This window comes from Gadus morhua, chromosome 4 (assembly GCF_902167405.1).
Source record: "Gadus morhua chromosome 4, gadMor3.0, whole genome shotgun sequence".
Lineage (NCBI taxonomy): Eukaryota > Metazoa > Chordata > Actinopteri > Gadiformes > Gadidae > Gadus > Gadus morhua.
In genome coordinates, this window is record NC_044051.1 from 15821118 (window position 1) to 15848306 (window position 27189).

At 44.8% G+C, this 27189-nt stretch overlaps 1 protein-coding gene across 9 annotated transcripts in view; it reads left to right on the forward strand.

Moving 5' to 3' along the window:
• The window catches only part of strbp (spermatid perinuclear RNA binding protein), a 71725-nt gene that overhangs the window by 8269 nt on the left and 36267 nt on the right, over positions 1 to 27189 (forward strand). For all 9 annotated transcript variants that reach the window (XM_030353767.1, XM_030353768.1, XM_030353770.1 and 6 more), the window contains exon 2: positions 10810 to 10910. The gene's annotated coding sequence lies outside the window, so the exon portion shown is untranslated. The remainder of the gene's footprint in view (positions 1 to 10809; positions 10911 to 27189) is intronic.

Below are 27189 nucleotides of genomic sequence, written 5' to 3' on the forward strand. Positions count from 1 at the left end.
GTTGCCCTTTCTTATGAGGCCGCCACACACAAGTTGCTCCCTATTGTAATGTAAACTAAGAAGAAGTTGCATGCATTGAAGGCAATGAAGGTGCTGCATTATGCCAGAGAAACCAGACTCTCTTGTCACAGTATCTTGACAAAGGGGAGATTGAATAGATGATTTCCAAAGATCACGTTACTCATGTTACAACATACTTCTAAAGGCAGAAATACCACGTCTCTGACTTGCTTTGTTCTCAAGTCTTTCTAATGCGCAGGGCCAGGAGAGTATGGTTTGGAGGTGTATCGCAGACTATTCTCTGAAAGACTGAGAGAATGACTTCCATGAATTTATCTTTTTATTATAATGATTCAGAATCCTTGAAATTAATAAATTCAAACATTTCAACAAAAGTACCATAGCAAGTATTCGTAGCAAATTTGTTTATTGGTGTTTCATTTGTCAAATGTCTGAAACAAACTTCCAATGAATCAGTGCTATCATCATAAATAAATATATATAATTTTACTCTTCATCATTTGAAAATGTACGTATGGATCAGAGCTAAATAGTTCTTAAGGATTAAATCTAACATCATGCTGTAAGTAAAGATAAAAAAAACAACCCTTCAAGGCTTTTTTGTTTTTTAAATTAGCATCCTACCAATGCATGTCATGCCTATAAAATGGTGAATATTGATCTGACACAGTATGACATTGACCACGTGAACAGCGGACCTCTTGTTTCTCATCCTTTTCACACGCACTGAATGTGTGGAAAGGGATACAGGGGCATTGACTGGTGCTGGCTCCCTGAATGACCTTCACTAGCTGTTTGCTGTCAAAGGCCTACTGTAGTGGCACCACAGGGCTGTGTTTCGATGTTAAGACCCTGCTGGACAAGGGTAAGACTGTTTTAATGACTCTGGTTTCTTTGGAAGAGAGACAGACCTCTCTGTTGGAGTCTGGGAGAAGAAAAGCTGCACTGCTTTGAGAAGAGCATAGTGTCTGTTAGTGTTGGGGAAGCAACGGGGATGAGGGATTGGTCAAAATAACTCTTGATGTGAGACCAAAATATTTGGTTGAAGACGAGATAACACCACGTAAACACAACAACCTCTCAGGGCTCGAGAATAACATTTCTTTTTCGGTTGAACCGGCGCAAATTTGGTCAGAGCTCTTCACACTGTCGCAGTTTTGGTTACTTTTGGCATGTCCTTTCTCACATATCTGCCATTTGTGTACATTTATTTGAAAAGATGGACTCACTTTAAATCAATTGTCAAATGTTTTTTTTGCGTAGGTGGTCCTTTTTTTATGTCTACCCCCGCTCCTCAACATCAACAACATCAACATTGTTTGTCAACAATGAACTCTTCGTGATGAGAGTGGATATGAGTGGATTTGAACGTCACGGTCTTCATCTACACAGCAATCGTGTGCTATTACGATTTTGCTTTTTGAAGTGTTTAAGTGTCCAAAATGTTAACCATGAAATTTACTTAAAAACGTTCCATGTGCAGCCATTACATTGTTTGGGAATAATCCTATGATATATTTGTATATATAACTTTCTTATTTTGCTGGCAGTCCTGAGTCCTGCCTCTTTAATAACCCAGTCATAAAAATACAGAAATGTCTTGAGTGACAAGCAAATGCACAGTGCATGAACGGGCTGAACCGAAGACTCCCTGAAACAGTGCTGCAGTGCATTACTTATGCCAGAGTCAGCTGGGGCTATTTCTGGTTCCCCAAGACGATCTGGTTAGCTGCAGCCATGTCTACTTCGTAGCCCTGCAGCATGTGGATCCGCTTGGTAAAGAAGTCGTAGTCTTTCAAAGTTTTAAACCTATTTTATTTGTTGTTCACCACCGATGGGATTCACTCAAAGCACTAGCTGCCTGTTCCACTGGGTTCAACAGCATCTTCCAAAAGGAGGGAGAACGGCTGCATGTTTTAGTGGGATCCATTAAAAAGGCCATGGTGGTTATTCACTCTTTGTGAGGATATGTTCTGCCTGCCCTTTTCACAGCATTGCTGATGCCCTCAAAACAATTTCTGAACTCTGGCAGTGAAAAAGGTGACAACTGGTTAATTCTGTGTTCAATTTATCTGCAAGATTTTGCCAACTCACAATGCTGCTACAGTATAGGCTTTATAGTGTCTGGATGAATCATGTAATTAGATTGATTAGGCTGAAACCATTCATAATCCATTTTGTATTGACTAGTTTTATTGACCTGAGCTTGTCATAGGAGCAAACAGGAATGCATATTGGTTTTATGTTCACTTGTAATACACATCTTTTTTTCTTTAATCCATTCTACTCTTCAGAATTGGCTTAGTGGTATTAGTGGCTAATCTGGAAAATAGAAGGATAGAATTGGCAATTTATGAATGGCAGAAGAACTATAATTGCAGTATCCATGTAAATATGCCATTCATTTCGAAGAGATTACAATCCTAGTGTTTCTGCCTTTTTTTATTATTATGTTAAGCAAGGTGCAGTGAGGTGAGATAAAGCATTTGAGAGGTGCTATTGGTTGATTAGCTGAGTTTGCTGAGGTGAATAAATGAAATGGAGAAGATCGCCATTGCAAGAAACGGCATGCTATCAGGCCCAATGCAGCCCTCTGGATTAGATCCACCAGCCTCCCAGGCCGTTTGAAATTCCAAACACCAGCCACCCGTACCACGCGCTAATATTCATGGTGCCCCTAAATACAGACTCCAGAATCCATAAAGACTTTCTCGAGAGTGCACGTGGTCTCGCACATGCTCCATCTCATTTGGCGACGCGCCTCCCCGCGCTCACTGGGAATATTCTGACCCAGTTTGCGGGCTCCGCTAGGCAGCCAAGTTATTTTTATGTTCTAGAGAGCGGGACCATATTTTGTCCTCTACTTGTCCTCCCATGTATCCCTCCCCGTTGTCTCTCCTTTCTCTGGGTCACAGTCCTCGCCTCCTCCGTTCTCAGTCTTACCTTCTCTGTGCTCCATTCTCCACGTTGTTCTCTCTCGCTCTCGCTCTCGCTCTCTCTCGCTCTCTCATTTATATATATATATATCCCCTCCTGTTCTGCCTCACCTTTCTCTTAGTCTCTCCTCATTCTGCTGCTGCTGACGGGGAGCTGTGTTGGGCGGGGAGGGGGTCGTCGAGGGGCTGCAGATGTAGCTGGGTCATCTATCGTCCTCCTAATGATGATGGATGGAGGGACCGAGTGGGAGGGAGCGAGGTGCAGAGAAGTAGAGCAGATATAGATCAGAGGCAGTAGAAGATGGGGTGTAGAAATGTCAGTGGTGTAAGCCGGGGCTCTTTGTGTATGTTTATTTGCCGGCTGGCAGATGGCGGGCGCTTTATACTGATGCGTTTATCTCGGCCTGTTTGTATCCGTCATGTCATCCAGCCACATTGCTTGCAGATCATGTACTCTGTGTGTGTGTGTGTATGTCACATTGCTGTGGGGGCATCTTATAAACTGCAATTGCAGATGAATCTCTCACACCTCTGGCTCACGGTAGCCTTTTACTCTCAGCCTTTTCTTCAGGTTGCCATGTTTCATCCCCCTGCTCATGTCTCAAATGTCAAATGCATTATTTGTCTTTGCAGCAATGAGTAATTAAGCATTACACATGATTCTCATCTGGCTTTGTTTAACACGTCCTATATAGAATGGATGTAAAGCCAGCCGGAAGCCATGACGACTTGTGAAAGGTTGTATATGGTATAGACTGTGAAGCAGCTATTGGTCAGTCCTTTGTTTCCTCCTGTCCTGCCAGTGTGTATCCAGTAATCAGGCGAACATGATGGATTGGACAGCAACAGGGTTCATTAATTGCAGCCTGCTCAGCAAAATATCGGAAGTGAAAATTAAATTGGTGCATTTTGATTACTTAGACTCGGGTTCCTAATTGGATTTAATTAAACCACTAATGGGGAAAATAAGTCGCGGCTCAGTTGTCGCAACATCGCCGGGCAGAACCGACAAGTTCACCGGTGTGACCCCATTGCACAGCGACGTAAACACAAGGGTTTGCGCATACAGAAACAAGCAGTGTCCCAAAGCACTCTGCATCAGCCGTCGTGGGCTGCATTGTTCTGCTGCTACCTCATCTGAGGTTGTTCCTATGTGAAGGACCTGAGCTACGAACGGCGACTGCAACCCAGGATTTGGGACGCATTAATCTATCCCTGGTCGAAAGTGGGGCAACGGAGGGATATTTTTGTATGGGTAGGTACTCGCAATGTTTTGATGATCTACCCTGAGCTCTGGACATTTGTCAATCATTTAACATTGACCAAATCCGTGCTACCTATGTAACAGGCTATTGTATATGAATAGGGCATGGCATGTATAGAGGCATGTATATAATAACCATGCGTCTCCAAGGACACATGGTTCTTCTTGGAGTAGCACATATGTTGCCCTTCTCTGTACTGGACAATATGGGATCCAGGAACACACAAGCGCACGCACACACCCACACACACCTTCAGGGACCCACAGGGGAGAGAACAGTTGAGAAGCTTCTGCAGCATGAAAGTTGTAAAGGGGGTTAATATATAAACAATATCGTTGAAGTTTCTGGACTCTGGCCACAGTCGGATAGATGGATGCTGTGCTCACACAGACATAAGCTCTCTCTAAATCGATGTCAGCTAACCACATCTCAAGCCTCCTGGCAAAGGTCAGGAAGGTGTTATTTTTTCAAGATGTCTCTGCAGCAGATAGACTTGATGACATGTCTGAGAGGTGCCTTTAGGCAGTGGTGCGCACTGCGTACATAGAGCTGACTGACAGAGTGACACTGCAGCGCTGCCACGAGGACGTGATCAACGTTTGGCGGACTTCCTCAAAACTAACCTCATCTGTTGCCATGGTCCCATTATAGATGTCCTGCAGTGAAGGTGAACCCCATGGCGGGAGAGGGGGGGGGATGTCACAGACGGCTGTCAGGGGTACACTGGCCTCGAACTCCAGATAGGCTGGCCCTCATCCCTCCAGATCGCCGAGATAGAAACCCCACTTTAGACAGCCGGTTGAAGTCCTCCTTGTCGCCTCTGGAGACTGCAGAGACTGTGATTTGATCCCTTGAAAAGGGATTGTATTTACTTCTTAATGACTAATTGGTGTACTTATTCTAATGATAAATCACACTGTTGATTACGTTTTAGAGATCAGTCACGGGTCCCTCGTTACAGGGATAATGGTCTGAGCGATGGTAGAGAATGCAGTGTCTTCATACAGAACAGTGGCGTGTATTCCCCTGGATGCTGATCCACTCCCATGAAGGAAGGCGGTGAACACGTGTGTACCCTCATGTTACTGCGTTGGCAAGGCTCTCCCTGGCAGCCACTGGGACCCGGTCCCCTGGGGAGACATGTATTTTTGAATGCGACCGTCTTTCTGTTTGTGTTCCAATGTAATGTGAACCTGACTGGGTAGATCTGGAACACAATTGTGGTCATAGGAGGGTTTAATTTCACTGAATTGTCACATGTTTTTGCTGTTTTGATAAATGGAAAAACAAAAGATAAACGGCACTCTTTTATATTGATCATTCAATAAAGTAATCTGATTTTAATTAAAAGCCCACCATAAATCAAACCTGTGGAACGTTCATCTAGAAGAGTTTTTCTGCCTTTCATTTGGCTATTGGACGGCTCATTTGTGATTTGACATGCTTAAAAGACACATCCATCACGTTTCAGAGCCATCGTTAATATTTTAGATCGCAGTGCAAGAGGTTGATCTGCATAACATTTTGCAGTGACCACATATAGTCACCAAGCCAATTAATCTTAATTCGTGGCCAAAGTGCATTGGAATTCCCAATAATCAAGCGTTGCACTATGAATCTGTGCCACTAACGCTCACCAATTCCATAAATCTAAATCTGTGGCGGAGATCTATTGACCCTGCAGTGCTTGAGAGCGTGCAGTGTATCACAGCCTCCTCCGTCCTGGATATATTTAAAAGACGGAGTTGGTCTAGACAAAAATAAAACCGTTTGTTTGCGATCCCGAGGCGAAACGTCTTTGAAAAGGAGCGGAGCTCTGTTTAAATCACATTAGGTTCAGCAGGTTGGACCGTGCGATCACGTTAAACGGAAGTTCAATACAGAATGTATTATTAATGCCATGGCGCTAAGTGTGGAATGCACTCCTTTAATCTGGGTATGTGTAGGGGTTTGTCTAGGGGTAGAAGGAAGCAGTGTTTAAACCACATGCAAAGGCTCCTGTGTGAATGTGTTTTACAAGTCTGGCTATAGGGGCACCCCTACACCCAGTAACATAAAAAAACAGCACCGCCCACTCTTTATTGGTATATGGATGACATGCAATGGGCCTGAAGCTTCTGCCACAGGGACCTCTTTGTGGAGGTCAGGTGTGTGCGTGTGGGTGTGTGATTTCATTAAAAAGAAGACATTGTAATAGGAAACAAAGCCAGACATTCACATTTGTGAGTTCTTAACATGCCTTTGCTGTTTTATGTCCCTTATTTGAATAATTTCAGTTCTCTATTCTTGATGTAAAGGCAACTCTAGGCATTTGAAGCGGTTGGAAGTTGACCGGGAATATGATATGCAAAACATAAAGTTAGAGGTGTGTGTGTGTGTGTGTGTGTGTGTGTGTGTGTGTGTGTGTGTGTGTGTGTGTGTGTGTGTGTGTGTGTGTGTGTGTGTGTGTGTGTGTGTGTGTGTGTGTCACTCTCAAGCTAATTCCTGATTGGTAATTACTAACAGGAACAAGCTGCAAAGCATAGTCTCTGGCCAGTCTCTCTGAGAGGAAGTAACACATCCTAGCATTCCTTACGTATGTGTACTTCGAGTTTGATTAGTAGAAGTTTGAATAGTATCTTTGATTCTGACTATAATATATGGTCAGATGTATTCAGGGTGTTTGACATGCTTGTGCTGTGTTATAGAGCATTTTGGGAATTCCAAAGAAATGCTAAATATGAGGTCATGAATCTTCCACTTTTACAAGTGTTTGTGTGCTACCTAGCTGCACACAACTTGTAATGTGGAGTATTATTCATCGTAAGTTGAAGTAACTAAATACAATCGACAATTTATACAGATGAATACTTGAAATTTATTTATTGTTATCAGTACAATGCGGGCTGCTAGTAACGTTGGAAGACAACCACACCACGACTAATCTGAAGGGAATTTGAAACGCAATAGGCTTAAAGTCTGAAAAATCCTTTGAATTTTCTTCCTTTATAGACAAATTGCTTGCTAATGCATTTCTAGGGTCACTTTTTTGAGCTAGGCTTTGTTCTTCATCGCCACTCTACTGGATGTGGGTTGCGTCATGAGCCAGGGCTCGGGGAGATAAAATGGTGGCTTTGATGGGGAGTTCTTGCACCACTGGCGTGTGTGTGTGTGTGTGTGTGTGAGAGGGTAAGCGGACCGTTGGGATACTTACACCCATTAAAAAGCAGACATGCTTAGTATTCTTAAATTACACCCGATGCTCACTCCCTGAATGCACATTCTGATCCTCTGACCTCAAAACGCCGCTGGATAGGACTGTTCTAATTAAATTAAATTCTTGTAGAGAAAGAATTGCAAGCGAGCGGTAGGAATCACAACGTTGGAGCGTGCAGCTTTTGGTCACCGGAAGGATGCAGACGGCTGGGCCTTGTTTTAATTAGGAAGCGTCTGTCCGCTGCTGCGTATGGACCCCAGAGCAGCTGGCCTCCACAGATAGATAGAGGGACTAAGGGAAGGACAGATTGAAGGCCAGGTGAAGGGGAGAGCCAGCTTGGAAGGGATTTTGCAGAGATGGCGCGGCCTTGTTGTGTATATAGGTTGACTGTTTTTTTTTGGAAACTATGGCCCATGGATTGTGAACTCTTACTGCAGATATTTAACAGAATGACCCCTATTTCTGTTAGGTTGTTTCTTCAAAACATTTCACGTATTTTCTATTAAAGGGGCAGTGTGTTGAATTTAGTTCCGTCACCGGAACGGACTTGGCAGTAATCCAACATATTATATATGTTTAAAAAGTGTATAATGCCATGAAAATAAGATTTTTTTATGCTCTTGTTACCTTAGACTGACCCCACATCTACACATGGTATGTTGCACCAAGTTGTACCGGCATGTTTCTCCAGTCGCCCAGAACGGACAAACGGCTCGGGCGGGAAATCGTTTTTAATTAAAAATCATAATCGCTAACTTACTTAGTAAGTATGACCTATCGTTTTACAGATTAAATAACATAAAAATTGTAAATGGATAAAGAAATCTCATTACTTGATACCAGGTGCTGTTGTAGACGATCATCGTTTTGGAAATGCCTATTAGCAGCTTACTGGCCAGCACAGGCCACTCCAGCTTCTCCGCCGTCGATGGAAAGGGGGGAGGAGGTTATTTATTTTATTTTATTTAGATAGTTGCAACCTCAATGCTAGAGTCTCCTAAATCCTACACACTGTAAATCTCCTAAGGAATTTGAACGTGTGCGTGGGAATCTGAACAGACGTTATACTACGGTTGAATGAACTTTTGACATTTTCCTGTTGTTCATGGCAGTCATTAAACCTGGAGCCCCAACCGTGTTATCCTTCATCTGTAACCCAACCGGAGCATCTCGACACATACCTGTGTTTTGTCTGAATGGGCTGTTCCCTGGTTACACCTTGTCCCATAACTGATGTTGTTGAACAAATGAGGCCAGGGCGTTGGTCCGTGACATTGGTATTTTTTCCTGAACTGCCCAAATAGGAGCTCATTCCATTGTTGTACCCCGACATGCAGACTTCTGTACCTGTGTGATTTTAAATGTGAATGCACATCAATATCTGCCAGGCTCTAATCAATTTTTATTTGGCTAATTGTGTGTTATGAAATTTGAATGAAATGCAGGGAAACGCAGAGGTTAATTAGGACAAGGAAGAGAACAGGAACCTGTTGGACTTGCAGAACCACTGAATTCCCCGTCAGACCAGCCGTGCATATGGCACCCACCCCTGGTTACGCTCCAAAAAAAAAACACAATGCCCCTGTTGTTGTGCTCTTAAATCGGCTAAGTTTTCCAGAAGTTGTTCTACCAGTTATTGCAATATGTTATCTTTCAAAATCTGTTCATTTCTCTCACACAAAGATACAGAGAGAGAGTGAGGTAGAGAGAGTAGAGATGAGCGACTCTTTCATTCGTTTCAGAAAAAAAGTATATCAATATCTATTAACCGCATCTGTATTTCTATCAAGTCAGACAAAAACACAATATTTTACAGAAATATACATGGACCTTTAGAGCCTACTTATAAATATTGACCCGGGACGATCGTTTGATATGGACGTTCTGCGTTCCCCACGGCTGAGGGCTAGCAAGTTGTTCTCATTGATCTTCATAAGGCTAGGATCTGGCTAGATAATGTAATGATGGATCAGAGGCAAGAACAAGGGCTTTGAGCTGGAAGGACCGAGCAACAGTATTTAAATATACCAGTATGAGGCTAGTTATCTGAAGAGGCATTCGTCAGGTCTTGTGGGTATTTGTAGGGTAATGTACCCAGAATGTTACCAGGGGTCTATTGGGAGCAGTTATACAATGTTTCCATAACTCCTATCTATTCTCTTGGTGTTTGTTAACTAGGTCCTTGTAATTCCGTTTGGGATCTGGACTGATGGATTTCCTTGAGTTCCTAATGAGCGGGGCGATACGATCTGAGTGCAAGACTCTCTTCCCTTTTCCTTTACAAATGATGTCTCCCTTGGGTCCGTCTTTCTTAATATTTCCCTCCTGTATAAAAAATATTGCGGGCTCCCAAGCACATTTGCAGGAATTTCTGTTGGAAAAGAATAAGAAAACATAACTTTATCAATATACAAACCGCTTACATTTTAAACCTCAACCCTTTGTGGAGAAAAGCATAATTCTTTTTCACTTTTTCTGATGCGTCTGACTGTGTAGTTTGGACTTTGATTTAAAAAAATAAAAAAATAAAATGGCTGCCAAATGTTTGTCCGGATGAAAGCTTTGTGGGCGTATTATGAAGGGTACAACAGAATGACTTGTGTACACATGCCGCGGAGGCCTTTCATCGGTTGAAAAGTGTCAGAACGATCGTTAATATTTACTTTTCTTTTGATGGAAAGACTCTCAATCAACCCCTTTCGGAGATGTCAATGTCTCTACCTCCGCTGTTGATATTGCCTTCGCTCTATCAACAGAAACATATGTCCAACAACCTTGTATAGTGCATTGAAGGTCCAGCCTTTTGTGTGTCCGTTCAGCATAGGCGTGTGAGGGCGGTGTACCCTGAACTGAGGGAACATTACGTAGGCTCTGCATGCAGCGTGTTGCCCTTCATATTGGCACACAAAGCCATCCAGGCTGATGACCAATTCACGGGTAAAGGGATTGGCCTTGGCTGGGAACATGAAACGACTAGCGAAGTACTGCACTGTAGAAGTTTTTTGCTGTGAATTCACCTCCACTGAATTTTTCAGTATACCATATTCTACCCGTGTTAAATGCATCCTTTCAATGTAGACTTTATATATATATCCTGGTGCATGGTGCTAGTTCATTTAAAATATTGTTTGGCATTGAGAATTTTCCTGAATGACATTTTTATGAATGGATTGATGTTGAATTGAATTTCTTCTAAGTATTCGAAATGATGTTTTGGTATTTTAGATTTTCCCATTTAAGTAATCAAATGAAATGGTATTTTATATTCCAGAGTCGGCGTGTGATGTCTCTACTGATGAGGCTGATATCCGTGTGTGGACTCACTCGTACGGTTCTTTTAACTGCACCTGTGTGTATCCATGATCACTCAAAAATGTCTCTGTCTCTACAGGTAGCGAAGCCGTTGGTGTGATTCCGGACAGATTGACCGACGGAAAGACTGACTGGAGAGGAAGTGACCATACAAACGGATTGCCAGGAGGATCGTGGGAGGTGAATGAAATGAAGGATTCCTATCTCTCTGTCTCCGACTCTGTCTCTCTCTCTCTCGCTCCCTCTCTCCCTCTCCCGCTCTGCCTGCCTGCCTGACTCTGCCCAGTGCTCTCCCGCTGTCTCTCCTTGTCTCTCGCTCGTTGAATGGGGGGACTTAACCTTGGGGCTTGTTGTTTACAGAGCAGCCCCATCAGTGTAGCGGAGGTGTGTGTGTGTGTGTGTGTGTGTGTGTGTGTGTGTGTGTGTGTGTGTGTGTGTGTGTGTGTGTGTGTGTGTGTGTGTGTGTGTGTGTGTGTGTGTGTGTGTGTGTGTGTGTGTGTGTGTGTGTGTGGCTGGCCAATGCTAGTTTATGAGGATGAAAACAAGAATTCTGACAGATCATCAGAATGAAACTGCTCTCCCATCTGTGATAACTGAGGTATTAAGTCATTTTCCACCTTGAACTGTTGACGGTTAACATTCGTCTTGTTGACGTGTTAACTACTAGGGGTACTGATTGAGTTGCATTTCCTACTAGACCAAGGTTTATACCATTTCTTTATGACCATGCTTTGTCAATCCCTTCTGTCATTCTTGCCTTATATTTTTCCCCTCCATCTCCACTGTTCTTCCATTTGTCCGTTTATCCATTCATTTATGTATATCTTTGTTATTCTCCCATCGGTTATCCATCACCTATGTATGTCAGACATTCATTCATCATCTTTCTTCCATCCGTTTACCATCTGTTAATTCTAGTCTTTTCCGTTTCCTTCACACTGTTGCCAATGACATTCATCCTCTTACGGATTAATCTCCCCCCACCTCTCACCTCTCCCCTTTTCATCCGCCTTTTCCTTCGTTCTACCAATGTGGTGCCCGTCGCTCTCTCCTGACCCCCACAGAGTCATCATCCGACCCTCCCGGCTGCCCTTCAGTCGGCTGACACGTTTCTCCATCTACCGGCCTCTACCCTTCAGTCTACCTCCGCATAAATGTATTTTCTGAATCTATTCCTACGTTCGTAGTCCTTCAGCATTTCCCCCATCATACCGTGCCCCAGGCCCCCCCCCTCAGTGCATTAAGTCCTACTTCAAGATGCAATCTATTATTTAGTATAATTCGTCTGGCGATCTATCCATGGATCCGTCGGGTGCGGTTCATTTATTTGACTACTCTTTCTATTTTGTCATCCATTTGTTTATATGTTTGACATTGGGATTCAAAGCGTCTGTAGATGTGAGATTTTTACATCTGTAAAAATGCTTTGCATTTTTAGTTTTCCCAAAACCATTTTAATCCAGCGTAGTACCTGCAAACCAAGTGTCATAACAATGTCTCTATAATTTACTTTGCTATGGTTGCTTTGCAAAGGTTGCAAAATAATGTATTTTAACGATGTTTCCCCCCCATAAAACCTGAGGCGTGTATCTATTTACATAACCAGCCCCTATTCCCACCTCATATGATGATCCTTCTACCTTTTCCCCTCCGAACTATGCATTAATGCGTCAATCCTCTCTTCTCACTCATCCTTCTCATTGCTCACTGAGCATCTAAACAACAACAACAACAACCAGTCCATCCATACATTAAGAAGTATCTCTATTTATCATATATTCATCTGTTAATCGTCCTCATTGACTGGTACTGTTCAGTCCATCCATTCATTAAGAAGTATCTTTATTTATCATATATTCATCTGTTAATCGTCCTCATTGACTGGTACTGTTCAGTCCATCCATTCATTAAGAAGTATCTTTATTTATCATATATTCATCTGTTAATCGTCCTCATTGACTGGTACTGTTCAGTCCATCCATTCATTAAGAAGTATCTTTATTCATCATATATTCATCTGTTAATCGTCCTCATTGACTGGTACTGTCCAGTCCGTCCACCTTGAATGTTCAGCTCCCCTCTGCGGTCCATTGATCACATCACAGCCTAGTGTGCCAGCCAGGCTAGTAGCTCCCCATGTCGTTGTCTCTACTTGATCAGCCTCGATTTCCCCACTGTATCCCCTGTCCTTATCTCTTTATACCTTTCATGTCTTGTCCATCACCCCCCCCCATCTTGCTGTCTTTCCGTCGATCTATCAAACCGTCCGTCTGTAGATAGCCTGGTGTAGCGCCTCGGTACACCCCGTTGGTCAGCCAACCACGGCCCACGGGCACCGTATTCCCCTCTCACTGTTTGCCTATCAAATTAAACCAGTCAAGTTAAGTACCTGTTGGGGCTGGCAAGCAATGGTATTGTGGACATTTCCTAAAATTCACTCTTGCGCTTCAGACAAGAGCTCAGATTGGAAAATATGATGTTCCTTTATGTGACCAAACGACTAAAAATATGGCTTTTGAAGCCAGCAAATGTGTTTGGCTACACTGTCGTTGGCTAGTCCTCAGATAGAATATGCAAGAGGCTATGGAGATCTAACCAACATGCAGCGAAGCACATGTGTACCACGTGACCTTGTGTTCCCTACTGCCTTCCGTGGCTGTCATAATTGATCTCTAAATTATGCAGCGCACCCTTCCTGCTTTTTATAGTGTCGTTGCCTGCGTCAGCCGCCCGCTTCTGTATCTTTCCATATTAAAGTTTCATCGTGACACAATTAGACTTTACTATCGACTGTCTGGCCCCACGTCCTCCAGCTACTAACTTTCTCAAGACTTGTCTGTCCTTACTGCTTGTAGATCATGTTAACCTGGCTACCTCTTAGCCCTGGTCGCTCTCACACTCTGATATCCTCTTTGTCTTCTCCGTCCTGATTGGTTGTCCTAGGAAGGCGGGCCAGACGGCTAATATGCGGCAGCTTTAATTTGTCATGTTCCTCATTCAGCGATGTCTTCCATTTCACATACTGCCGCATAATAGCCTGTGTGTGTGTGTGTGTGTGTGTGTGTGTGTGTCTGCAGGCTTCCTAGTTGCTGTTAATGTGATGTCATGGGAAGCTGTGTGTGTCTGGTGGTGTCACTAACACGTCGTGCAGTAGGAGGAAATAGCCTACACCCTGACACTAGTCTCTGCCAACGCTGGGGAACGTTTGGTGGCGTAGCATTCAGCCTCATAAATGCACTCAGGATCGTTCTCCAGCCATTTTTGTTTCCGGCTCCATGTTTATGAATGACTTATGTGGTTGTCTGTCATGGCGGTTGCTCTGTTGGGTATTGATGTGTGTTTGTAGTTGTTGTCGTTAAACAAACAAATCATTGAAACAAAAGTGCTTCAACGTTTGCAATAGCGCAGCTGGCGTCTTTGCCCACATCTCGCGGGGAAGGTTTAAGGGGAAGTGTGTTTATGTTAGGTGTGAATAATTGATTGCTTGGGTAGTCTTTGCGGACCACCCGTTGGATCTCCTCCAATTACAAGGCTGGGGGCCTCCTCTGGTTCAACAGGACTGGGTAGAGTTGGAACACGCGTGGCGGAATGAGTTGTTTATTTACATGTTTATATTTTATGCATGCTTAAATAAAGCAAGAGGAGTCATAGGTCAAATGAGGTCGGACCATCGTTGTCGGCACATGCACACGCACGCAGGCACATGCACACGCACGCAGGCACACGCACACACACTTTGGCACACACACACGCAGGCACACGCACACACACGCACACACACACACGCACAAGCGCACACACAAGCGCGCACACACACACACAGGCACACACATGCACGCTGGAACAAACACCCCCAGTCCACTTATGTTTCTACATCTGGATGTTTCATGTGGGACTGTTCGACAGTCTTTCTTTCCCTTATGTCTGCGGCGTCCTTGAAGGAGCAGGGCGTTCTTCAGTAAACACAGAGGGCGCCAGCACCCCCTCGCCATCGACCAATGACAAACCGCTGATCTGGCCTCACAACTTGCGCCCTCAACCCCCATTAATAATTCCTTACCTGCGAAAAACCTTTGACTTGCTTTTTATACGCAAATATTGACAAACTCATCCTGCGCACGACATTAAATCAACCAATTCCTGCGTACTTGAGCAGATTCCGTCCCCCACACCCTCTTCAGAAAACTGTCTTTCACGTGTTTTTGTTGCAAAGAAATGTGTTGGCTTTGGATTCCTCGCACACCTCGCTCACATCCGGGGGGGAATGGAGGCGACGAGTCGGGGCCCCAGACGCCCTGATTCATTCACATTAATTAATTTTCCTTCTTTTAATCAGATGTCATAACAAAGTGCCCTGGACCCTGACACATCCAGCTGCCATGTCATCTAATCCCTCTCTTCAACAACGTTGCCCTGGGCTAATCTCGGATCTTATCAGCCCATTGTCACTGTTTTCCGTTTCTCCTGAATTATAGATGAAGGTTGATTGGTTGGCTGTAAGAGGACCTGTGATAGCCTCTGCATTCAGTTGGTTCCTCCCTTCTGGCCCTGTCGTCTTTGGGACTGCGATGTCTATGGGGTGCCTGTTCCTGCCAACCCCTGCTGTGTTTTCTGCAGGAGATCAGGTGCCCTGTTGTCAGCTTAGTCCTGCCATATGGCTAATGTGCGGTTTTGTTTTGAGTGTATTTGTCCTTCGCTTACAGAAAAGCATTGTTAGACCGTTTAAAGGCTTGGAACATCATTTGCTCGAGTCTCTTTTAAAGCCATCGCCACTATCGCATCACTGATCTCCGCTGGGACGTTGAAAAGATTAATCATTAGAAATGGTCCCGTAGATGCTATATGGATTGAAGATGATCGGTAAATGGAGTTTAGTTGGTTGGGATGAATGCTGACATTGATGGCTTTTCAAAATGGATACTGTCCTACCCTCTCCCGCGCTCTCTGTGTCACACTCCACCCGTCCCCTGGGTTCTGTCCCACGTTCATGTTAAAAGCACTCGGTAGCCATGGAAACCCTTCCCAAGAGGGAGACTTGGAGTGGGATGTTTTCCTCCTCCTTTTGTGTAATGGATCGTACACGTTCTTGTCTTGTCCCAACACTTCCACACCAGAGTTTCGTACATGCTCACGCATACACATGCGACGTGTAGAATAATGTGGTGAATTAAATCTGTTTTTGTTTTTCTTCTCAAAGCCAAGTACCGGGTACACAGATTAATTCAGCATGAAAGGCAGATCTTGATGTTCGTGTCAGTGTTCTGTCTTGGGTGGGTGTGAAGGAAGCCAGATGAAAAGGCACACAACAGCAAACACTGTATTATATTTGTCACGCGACGGACGGATGGATGGATGTTGGATTCATAGACAGTACATCAGGTTTATTTTCCCTGAAAAGAGGCAGCGGGCTCGGCCTGACTGCAGTTGATTATGTTAAATGTGTGCGTGAGCGAGTGCTGTTAAGCATGTCCTCACATGTGTGCCTCTTTGTTGGTGCGTGCACGGCCTGAACTCCTTATGCTCTCATTTAATCTTTTAAATCGTAATCTGTGTGGAGAGCGGAGATGACCTTCGGCTATGGAGATCAACTGGAAGACACACACACCACCGCACTCTTTAACAAGTCACTCTCTAATTCCGGGTGCCTAGAGCACAATTAAGTATTCATTCAACATTTTCTTATTGGATTTAAAGCTGTGATGGTGAGATACAAGACTCTTCATATTTTACACTCACAACCTCCCTCCCATGCTTAATTATTTTCCCTCCTATCATTACTCTCTCTCCCCTCTCCACCCTTCGTTCCTCCCTCCCACTCTCTCCTCTATCCCTCCCTCCCTCCCTCCCTCCATCCTATCCTTTCCTCCCCCCCGTCCGTCCGCACTGCTGTCTCCATCTCCTCCTCAGCGCCAACCCTCTTTATTCCCAGTGGTGGCGTCCCCGCGATCCCTCCCTGCCAACTGCAGTCTCGCATATGTCTCCCCCTTCTGTTCACCACCGCGTGCTCCTCAGCGGCTCTGCTCCTCTCTCTCTCTCTGCGTCAGCCGCCTCCTCCTCTTCCTCTCACTCTTCATCCGGTTCTCCCTGAGCCCACCTCCTCTGTCGTGCTGTCTCGCCTCACTCCCACTTCCTTTCTCTCACCTTTTGACCTCCCAGTCAATCACTCCCAAGTCCGGGATTACTCGTGCTTCCTTTGGCTATACCTTCTTTTCTTTCCTCCTTCCTTTCTTCCTTCCTTATTCCTACTGTTCTTTCCTTTTCACATGCTACCTTCTCCTTCTCCTTGCTTTGCTTTTGTCTTTTGTCTTTAACCTCTTGTTGTAATTAATCTGTTCATGTAATGTGCTGTTTTTCTTTCCTAATTCTTGCGTCTTTATTTTCCCCCTCTGACTTTTCTTTTTAGGTCTTCATCTTGTTAAATTTCTCTTTTCCCCTGGTCCCTTTAACGCTCCCCATCTCTCTGCGTTGTCGTGGTCTGGTCTATCCAACCCCCCCCCCCCCCTCAGCCTTGTACCTGATGTTTCATTACTTTTGTTGCGGAATCCTTTGTTCCCGCGATAATCCCGTGTGTAGGTTCCCCTCCCGTGTGTCACACCACTTCCACCGCCTCCTCGCTCTCCTCCCCGATGCACGTCATCTCCTCCCAGGACCGTCTCACACTCTCTTCTCACCCTCTTCCATCTATCTGCTGCTTCATTTACTTCTTGTATTTTTCTCCCAGCCTGTGTCTGCCTGTCTCCCGGCGCCTGTCCGCCTGTCCGTCCCATCAACACATCAAGCTCCTCCACCCACCCACACGTCCCAACCCGCACCCACCCACCTCTCCTCTGTCTTCTCCCCTTTGCACACACTCCCCCAGTGTTCCCCAGACAGGACGGGGGGGTAATGAAATGGCTGAGGGTCGGGCTAACGGCCTGGGTTGACCTGGGATGAATGGAGTCACTGAGCCACTCCTGCTTAGTATCACTAAATGAAGGTGTTTGTAAAGGGGCCTCATACAGGCCAGAGGAGGTGGAGGTGGAGGAGGTGGAGGAGACGGGGGGGGGGGGGGGGGGGAAGGGCTGGCTGGTGGCGCGCACAACGACACTTCAGCGGAGTTACGAGAGATGTTTGTGACGGCGAAATGCCAAGGACGCTTGTGTTTATTTACGCTTTGTCCTTTGTGCGCTGCACCTATTGTCCACGATGACTCACTCACTTGGGACTGTGCAGAGCTCGTTTTGCGGCTCGCAGACGACGCACACGCACAAACGCGCAGGCACACCAAGATGCTTAATCCATGTAAGCCTATTGGGCATTCTGAATGAAAGAATCTAAATGAAAATATCAATCTTGTTTCTTGTTAGTGTTAATGAAAAGGGGGTGTGGGAGGCCTTTTAACGGAGAGAAAGTACACGTATACATATCTGAAATCGACAACTTTGTTGTCCCCGCAGCTCCAAACACTTCAAATGCCTGCATGTGCATTCATACATTTTCCTATAGGTATCCTAAATCAAAGCAATTTGTATATCTAGATTGAATGTTTGAAGAAATAATCCTACAAACAAGCCAAAGGAATACATGAGCATAATCCTAATTGAATAGGACTAGGTGCTTGTTACAAATAGGTAAAATCTATCCTGTGAAAGCATTGGATCCAGATCTGTGATCTGGCTTCACCGATACACTAATCTGCTTATCTGCCTCACAGCTATTCCACTGCGCTCATTAATCAAAATGCACACAATAATGCAGGTGTGTGTGTGTGGGAGAGAATTCATGTACAAGAGGGAGTTATGGAGATTATAGGCTAGTGTGTGTGGCTGTGTGTGTTTGTGTGTGTGGGACCATTAGTGAATGAGTTGACAGCTGCCTGTGGTCTACCCCCCTGCTCTTAGCTGCTCCTATTGCTGGTTGTACCTCACAGGCCGGTCGAAGGGCTTTAGTTACAGTCACCATTCCTCTGGTTGGACAACGCACTCCTTTTTGACAGGTACCCATTCAATAATTTTACGCAGTGTTTTCTATGAATCTGCTTTGAGTTTTAAGAAAAGTGTGATACAAGTTGAATGTATCATTATTATCACATAAACTTTAAAGCATACCAATATACATCTATGAGGTGTTCGTGACATAGTCACTCAATTCACGTTTTCTCTCCGATTTAAATGGATGAGGTCTGATCAGAGTTGGGGACCCACACTCTACGTGAGTCTTTCATATGACTGCCGCGGTGCTAATGAGCTCATAAGTCTACTGTACAGTGAGCCCTCCCCCGCCTATCAGGATAATTTACCCTCTAAGCCCCAGCTGGCCACCAAAACCGCTGTTGCCACACCACATAGCCATTGGGGATTAGCCACTAATCAAATCCTTCTGGGGAAAATAAAAATGAACAGAATTCATTCTCACCTTTTTTAATTTATTATCGCTTTTCAATTGTTTGCCCTCACCCTCCGCCCCCCCCCCCCGCACCCTAGCTAATTTTTCACTTCATGTTCGATCATGTTTTTCCCAGACTCCATCCGGTCATTTTATTTGTTAAATTATCTCGTTAACGTAAATGAGTAGCTATGTGAAAGACGAAGTAGGCCGAGATGCAAGAGTGCGTCTTACTTCCTGCTCATTGGGGGGGGGGGGGGGGGGGGGGGGGGGGGGGTGTGTGTGTGTGTGTGTGTGTGTGTGTGTGTGTGTGTGTGTGTGTGTGTGTGTGTGTGTGTGTGTCGCAAACCTTGGTGGAATGTGGTGAGATCTGTCAGGATTTGATTGGATCGCTGGCCAGCTGTTTGGCAGCGTGTTGCAGCAGGCCTTATCTGAGCAGGGAGGCGGGAAACGCGCTATGAAATCTATGGTTGAAATATTGAGCCAGCCAGCATGGATAAGTAGTCATCTGACACAGGGAGGGATGGTTTCCATGCCGATTTAATAAATTGGATGGAAGGTGGCTCAACGGGACAGGGTGGGTAGTTAAGGTGTTTAACTCCATGCCGAGAGCTTCATGAGGGAGAAGTCTAACCCCTAGCTGCTCATTATAACAGCATGCAGATTTAAAAATTCAGTGGATTTTAGATAAAAAATGAACTCAATTGCTAACTTACGTAGTTTGCCACACTTTGTTGAATTGTTCATTAGTTCTTTCTCCGTTGTGTTATGGGAAATTAATTTCCCCCTTTAGGGGATCAATAAAATGTCTGTAATTATCCAACAAGGTGAGCCCATCCCCGCGTCATGGTGTGTTTACATGTGATTAATACAGCTTCTGTTATTGCCTCTCTTCTCCCTTGCCTCCTTCCTCCCGGCCATCTCCTCCCTCTATCAGAACGCTGCCTCCTACAGTCTCATCAGCTAGAGTGCTCTGAGAGGCGCGTTTATCTCTGACATCTCTGGCTCGGTGTGTCTGTCGGTGGCGTCTCGGGGAAATGCAAAACCCAAACAAAGCGGCTCGGTCCCCGGTCGACGTGTAATCCCAGGTCGTGTGTGTAGTGAGGATGGGGATGAGGCTCTTACCAAATATGGAACCGGCATGTTGTTGATCAGAGGATTCCTTGATTTGCCAATAATCATGTCAAAATGTCACGTGAATAATGTTTTCTGCATGTAGAAATTGAAGAAACTGCTTTTAAAAGTGCCACGTAAAATATACGTGGCACATCAAATATTTGGTTGAATCGATTAGCATTAAAATTAATTGATAGATTGAAATTGACAACACAGATAGCAAAGTCAGTTTCAGCCCTACTAGAAAATGAATCTTTGTCCTTCAAAGAGCACGGTGACCATCGGCTAAATGGGCCCCGTTTGCTGTTAATTGTTTTCTACAATTGGCCAGATTGATCTATTGAATCAGCACATTGTAGTGAAGCGGTAGGAGAGGCATCAGTTAGTTTGAGGGGCCCTTTTATCAGCCATAACGACGTTACTGCGTGGACTCCATCGAGGGGCCATTAGGGCCTATTACATGAGAGTACCTATTCACTATTCAGCATTAGATACAGCGCCAGCATGGCTGCTCAACCTCAGAAAGACTAGCCTGCTGTTTAAGCTGTGCTAGTAGGACCAGGGTAGTTGCCAATAGAACAGGCTGCACACTGCTGGGTACTGCATGCAGGGGTGGCTGTGGGAGGATACAAAGTGTCAAATCCTTTTGGAGATCTCTATTCAATGAAGAGTTGGAGTGAGTGAACGGTGGTTACGCAGATGTGTGCACATCAACACACCTACTGTACGACCAATTGATTGGGTGAAAGAAATTAGAATTAAGAAAATCTGCACGTTATCTCTAGATTGACTTAAACGGCCATAGTGCGTTCGACTCTACATGCTAGCATAAATCTCATGTTAGTGCCGTCTGGAGGCAGTCAGTGGGTTTCAGATCCCCTCATGGTCCGTGTCCGACTCGATTACGCCCCAGCTTTAAAGCGGGTCACACACACCAGGCGAGCCACGGAGCGGTGCACGGGCACTGTCATGGTGTAGAAAGACAACACGTCAGAAGATCCCGATTCTTGGTTCTGTTTCTTATTATAATGGGTCCAAATGGATAACACTGCGATGTGTGACGGCCATACTCGGAGCCTGTCGGGTGTTAAAGTAAAAAGCCGATGGAGCATCGCAGATGACATGAAAAAAAACAATCTTTCGTTTTTAAAGGCCAGCACTCTTCGGCTGCCGACTTGGTCAACCTCTCTGACTAAAAATGCAGTCACACCAAGGACTTATTTGACATGGTGTTTAATAGCTTGTAGCTGAGTAAATGTTCAGTAGGTAGTCATCCTTAAGTTGAGCAGGTTCAATGCTGTGAAATCGGGGGTGTTTTGATCTCCTGTCTTTTAAGTCCTATAGTCTATTAAACCACACAATTATTATAACAGAAGCTAAGAAGCCTTTGAATATTATTCACATTCATAATTAATGTTATTTCTAACACAATACCGCCTATCACACAAAAATAATTAGGAAGTCTTTATTCTCTTATGAAAGTAAAACCAGAGATTGCCTTTGAGAATTTGGTGCATATCGACCAAGCAACCAGAACACGACAGAACACAGGGCAATTTACCTTGCACACACAAACATGTACAGAGACGCACGCATACACACATACACACATACACGCATACACGCACGCACACACACACACGCACGCGCGCACGATAGAAAGTGTAAATGCATCCGACCTTTTATAGGCCTGTGACCCCCACCTCCCCCCAGGCTGACCTGCTGACAGGGAGAAATGTCCTCACCCATCTACACGCACTCCTCTCACTCCATTTTAATAATTTAACGTGGCAGCTTACAGTCCCATTTCCCATGTAATCCATTTCCCTCCCAGAAGCTACCTCAGCACTTTCTCTGGTCTCCACCAGCACATCAATACTGTGACCCCGGCAGCACCGGCCTGTACCAGTCCAACAAGGTGATACACAGCGGCGTGGTTGCCTTGTTACCCAGCTGGTTACTGTAATAGCAAATTATTAAAGGGCGTTTTACTTCCCCACGATAGGATATTATGATTTTCTAATGCCAATATGTGTTGTGTAAATATTGTGATTCTGTAAATATTGTTGGTGTGAAATTAGAGTCAACATGAGAATACAGATGTTTGGGAAGCAAAGAATTCCACATTTTGATTTTATATTTTGTACCCCCCTCCCCCATTCCTACTTTATCCTCCCAGTGGGTAAACAGCTTCTGCCTTAGACATGGAGCAGATGATGTGTATACTGCTACACAGATGTAGATACTTGCATCATTAGAGTAAGATACTTACAGCTACTGCAATATGCTTGTGTTGGTGAAGGTGTGTCTGTTCATGAGGGAGGTTTTTTGCTGACAAAGCAACAGGAAGCGGATAAAGTGCGCTATCCAGCGCTTCTGTTCTCAGGAGAAAGTCAGTTTCCCCTGCAAGGTGGACTTTGTGGCCTTTTGTGATATACGGTGTGCATATGAACAGCTACAGGTTTACCCTTTGTACTTGCTGACATCATGTTAGAAAGTGGTGAGCAGTGAGTTGTTGGAACTCGGCCGGGATCAAGTTATAACCGTGATACAACGTTCAGAAACACTTCCCGCGAAACAAGCCCAGCCCACTTTTCTTCAGCGCAAAGGAAACTGTGTTATTATCTCTTTCCTGTTCCTTTGTCAGCAAAAGCGCAGCTTGGTCATTTCACAGGGCTGGACCAGGAAGGGTTTTACCAAGACAGCTCTGGTATAGATTGTCTGCCTTTGATATAGGCCTATGGGATGATGCATCAATCCCTGTATTTTTAGGAGCATGCATCAATACATTGACGGTGGATGAAACCGATCTCCTAAGGGAAGGGATATGTTTTCATGAGGCTGGAACAGCACTATCCTTGCCCAGCCCAATACCCCAATATTCCTTCTTCTTGGATTACCCACGAAGGAAAGGGATCCCGGGAAATATAATACAAGTTCCTATCTATGTCGGATGTACACATTGTCTTACATTTCTTAAAAGGAAAGTACATTTGTAATGGAACGTGGATTCTGGGAGGAGGTGTTGTAGTGTGTTTCTGGTAAATGCCTTCTATGTTATCTGGAAAGATTATCAAGGATATAACTGAATGGGAAGGAACCAGGTCTTTATGGCCGTTTAGGAGATTCGATCTAGGAATGAGATGTCTTGTTTGTGAAGAGCCTGGGTCCTGGTCTGAAAAAAAAATACTGTATCTTTTTTATGACGCAATTAAGCGTTCACGAACAAAAGGCAGTTTCTCTCACAAGAAAGTGGGCAAGCAAAAGGACCTCTAATAAATCTTGATCTTGACAGAAAATCTTTTTTCGGTTTGTGCTCTTGTTTGGGTTTATGTTCTCTTGCTGTTATGTGTAAATATGAAAGTTGAAGAAAAACCTTCAGATTTGTGACACCCAGAGACAAACATCAGCATCTGTTGTGCGCTTCGAATACATCCGGTTACCTGAAACAATAAACACTCGGTTGTCAGCAAAGGACTATTTATGTCCCAGCGTGCACTGAAAGAGGAGAGGGCCAGCCATCATCTGCTTTTGCTCAGACGGCTGGTGCTGTTCTGGTGTCCTCTGGCAAATTACCTGAGATGTGCAGTCTCAGTGTTTCATGACAGAAGGCTTAAAGAGGAAGTGATGACACTTTTATTCAAGCTTAGTTGACACCCTTTTTATGCAAGCAAATCAAATGAGTCTTGTTTACACTAAGTTCTTCTGGTAGTTGTTAGGTAATGCACTTTTGAGGGGAAGCCAGTTTTTTGTACCCTGAATCGGTTATAACGAGTGACTTGGGGATGAGAAATGTTGGTTGTAAAGTTGGCGGTTATTAGGCCAATAGGGAGGAATCTGGGTGTCTGAGCCAAATCAAGACGCTGCCACAGGATCAGTTGTTATGTTGACATGTACAATATCTATCTTAGACACTCTCTTGATGTCTCCTTTTGTGCTTGTCTGCCTTGTTTATCATCGTCCTGACGCCAAGCCACACTTTCATTCTGTACGCTGAACTGTCAAGCTTCCTCTTTTAGACAAATGTCTCTCTCACACTCGCTCTTTGTCTCTCTCTCTCCCTGTTCCTGTTATATTGTTCCCCTCTCTCTCCCTGTGATTAATTGTGCAGCATTTCCCCTTCATGCCCTCCACTCTCTTTTTAACATCATTGTCATGATGAGCAAAAGCTTCCGCCGGTATTCACCGTTGTAGGAGAGCAGTGTCTGTGTGAACGTTTGTTTTATCTCCTACTCAACCAGACTATTATCCTGTCCTAATAATGTGCTCTCTGTTAGGGTGTGTCATTTTGCATGCAAACGCGTGACACTAACAAACGTGTATTTCTGTCATGTGTATCCACGAGCGTGCCAAGAAAAGCAGGGCAAAAAAGGGAAAGCCTCAATGTTTACTGGACCTGGTCACTTCTGCACAGAACGGCCTTTGAGCAGCGGCTAATAAAAGTGAATGAGTTAATGTGTCTACGATATCAGAACATACATGAATACACTGAACGCAAGCACACTTCTAAAGGCGGATATAGAGCACGGTCAAATAAAGTAGAAACCAAATGTAAACATCCACCACCAAATGTCAACTTCCATTCAAGTATTTATGGCCTTCCCTCAGATTATTAAAAATACTTTTCTTTCAGTTTTCGGGTGAAAGTTAAAGTCCTTGTGTACAATCTGTTATTCTTAACTATCCTAGCTCCCCACCCTCCACCCTCACCCACAGACAGTGTGGGTGTGCTATAGAGATGTCCTGAGAAGACGTGGTGTTCTCTGAGGCAGCCTTTCCCTGTCGTATCCCGCGCTGGAGACTCTGAAAGAGACACATAATTCTATTATTCTCTCTTCGCCTTTCACTTTGGACGCTGCACTACTCAGTGGCTATGAAGCTTATCAGAACTGAAAGGTGCAAATTGCAACTCTGAGTGAATGTTCCTTTCTATCCCTCTCCAGATCTCTCTCCATCTCTCTCACTTCTTATTCATTTCTCGCACTCCCACTAATTCCCCTCCCAGCTCCATAGGGAGCTGTGCAAGCAATCAGGTGTGTGTGTGTGTGTGTGTGTGTGTGTGTGGTAGAAGGGAAGGAGTTTGTGTGTATACCTTGTGTGGGTGTGAGAACACAGCATGAATGTGTTGTGCGAAGGTGTGCTGTATATTCCTGGGTTCATGCGAATGCCTCACACACACACATATGCACACTTCCAGTTCTCCTTCTGACATGAAACCTACAATTACACATTAATGACACCCCAGCACAATGCGAGTGTGGGGGGGGGCGGGGGGGGGGGGGTGATAACTCAGAGTGGGAGTAATGTAATAATTAATGACTGAGGCACCCCGATACAAATTGTCGATGGAGGAGGTTAGAACACACTCCTGTCAATCACTCCCACACAGGTAATGCAAACATTTGTATATAATACACACACACACACACACACACACACACACACACACACACACACACACACACACACACACACACACACACACACACACACACACACACACACACACACACACACACACAGAGCTCACAACCAGACAACTCCCACCCAGCAGGGGGGAGAGACAGAGTATTCTGTACATGTTGTGTGTCTGAGCTGCACCTATAATCACACTGATAGGAGGACAGCATTTCCTTCCTGGCCGCTCCATGTGTAATCTATTTGTGCTTTCTGATAATGAGCAAATAATTAAAGGCATTGTGTCCGCCAAAATAATGTTCTCGTAGACCGTTTAGTTTATTTGCCCCTCTAGTGATGAAGAGGAGCTCTGGCTGACACACACAGACACAGAAGCAGTCACACACACACACTCAGATGAGGCCTGCCTGGCAGGTGTTTCCAAGAGGTAATTGTTAGCATGACAGGCTAGCAGCGTGAAGAGGGGAGAGGCGGGCAGAATGTAAGAGGCTTCCTTCTCCAGGTGAAGCCAGGATTCTGCAGGCTCCCTGGCTGGGCTGCTGGTCTGATCGCTTGGGCTGATCGGATGAAGGCCACTTCCTCTTCAATGCCCTGGACTGTATCTCTGTCTTCAATCTGTCCCTCCCTCCCTCCCTCCCTCTCTCTTCCCTCTGAGCTTAGAGGCTACTGTTCAATCCTCCAAAGGAACATACTATTCCAGGTTGAACCTAGAATAGTTGCTCTTACCTGAGGGTCAAGCGGATATAATGCACAAGGACTTTATTCTATTAGTAGCCGACTGTGCAGGACACAAAGAAAAGCAGACAAAAATAAATAAATATTATCGTGCATTTCAAAATGTCTTTCATTTTGACTCCCATGCGAACCCGCACAAACACACGTACACAAACACCACACACACACAAGCACACACACCAGCATATGCATATCACACACATACACATATCAGCATACACATACACATATCAGCATACACACACCAGCATATGCACATATCAGCATACACACACCAGCATACACACATCAGCATACACATACACACATCAGCATACACATACGCACACCAGCATACACACACAAGCACACGCATAGAGAGCTCTATAAATGTCAGCGGTCTGCTCTGAGTGCAGCCAGATGTGTCTGTGTACTGTCCGCGGCGGTGCTGTTGACATTACGTGTTGTGAACAGGAGCATTGTGTCTGTCCTAATCAGGTCTCAAGCCGGCCTGGTTCGTTCCTACACACACACACCAGCTAGGGTGGCTCGCTCTTCCTGGGTTCCCGTCGGGCTCCGGAGAGGAACAGTGGAAAATGTGTTTGGAAATATGTGCTTGAGTGTGTGTGTGAGGGACGGTGCCAGGACTCAATAAAACTAACAGGTTGACACGTGTTAAATCGGTAGAAAGACTATGGAGGCTGTTCATTTGTGACTGATTTAGTTCTGGGAAGATGAATATGTCCATGGAGGTTTGATGCCCGTTTTTTCGGGCATCATAAAAATGCAGCACATTTCAAATTTTCTGACATGACGATTGTGTGATATGAAGCAGCAGTTGATGAAT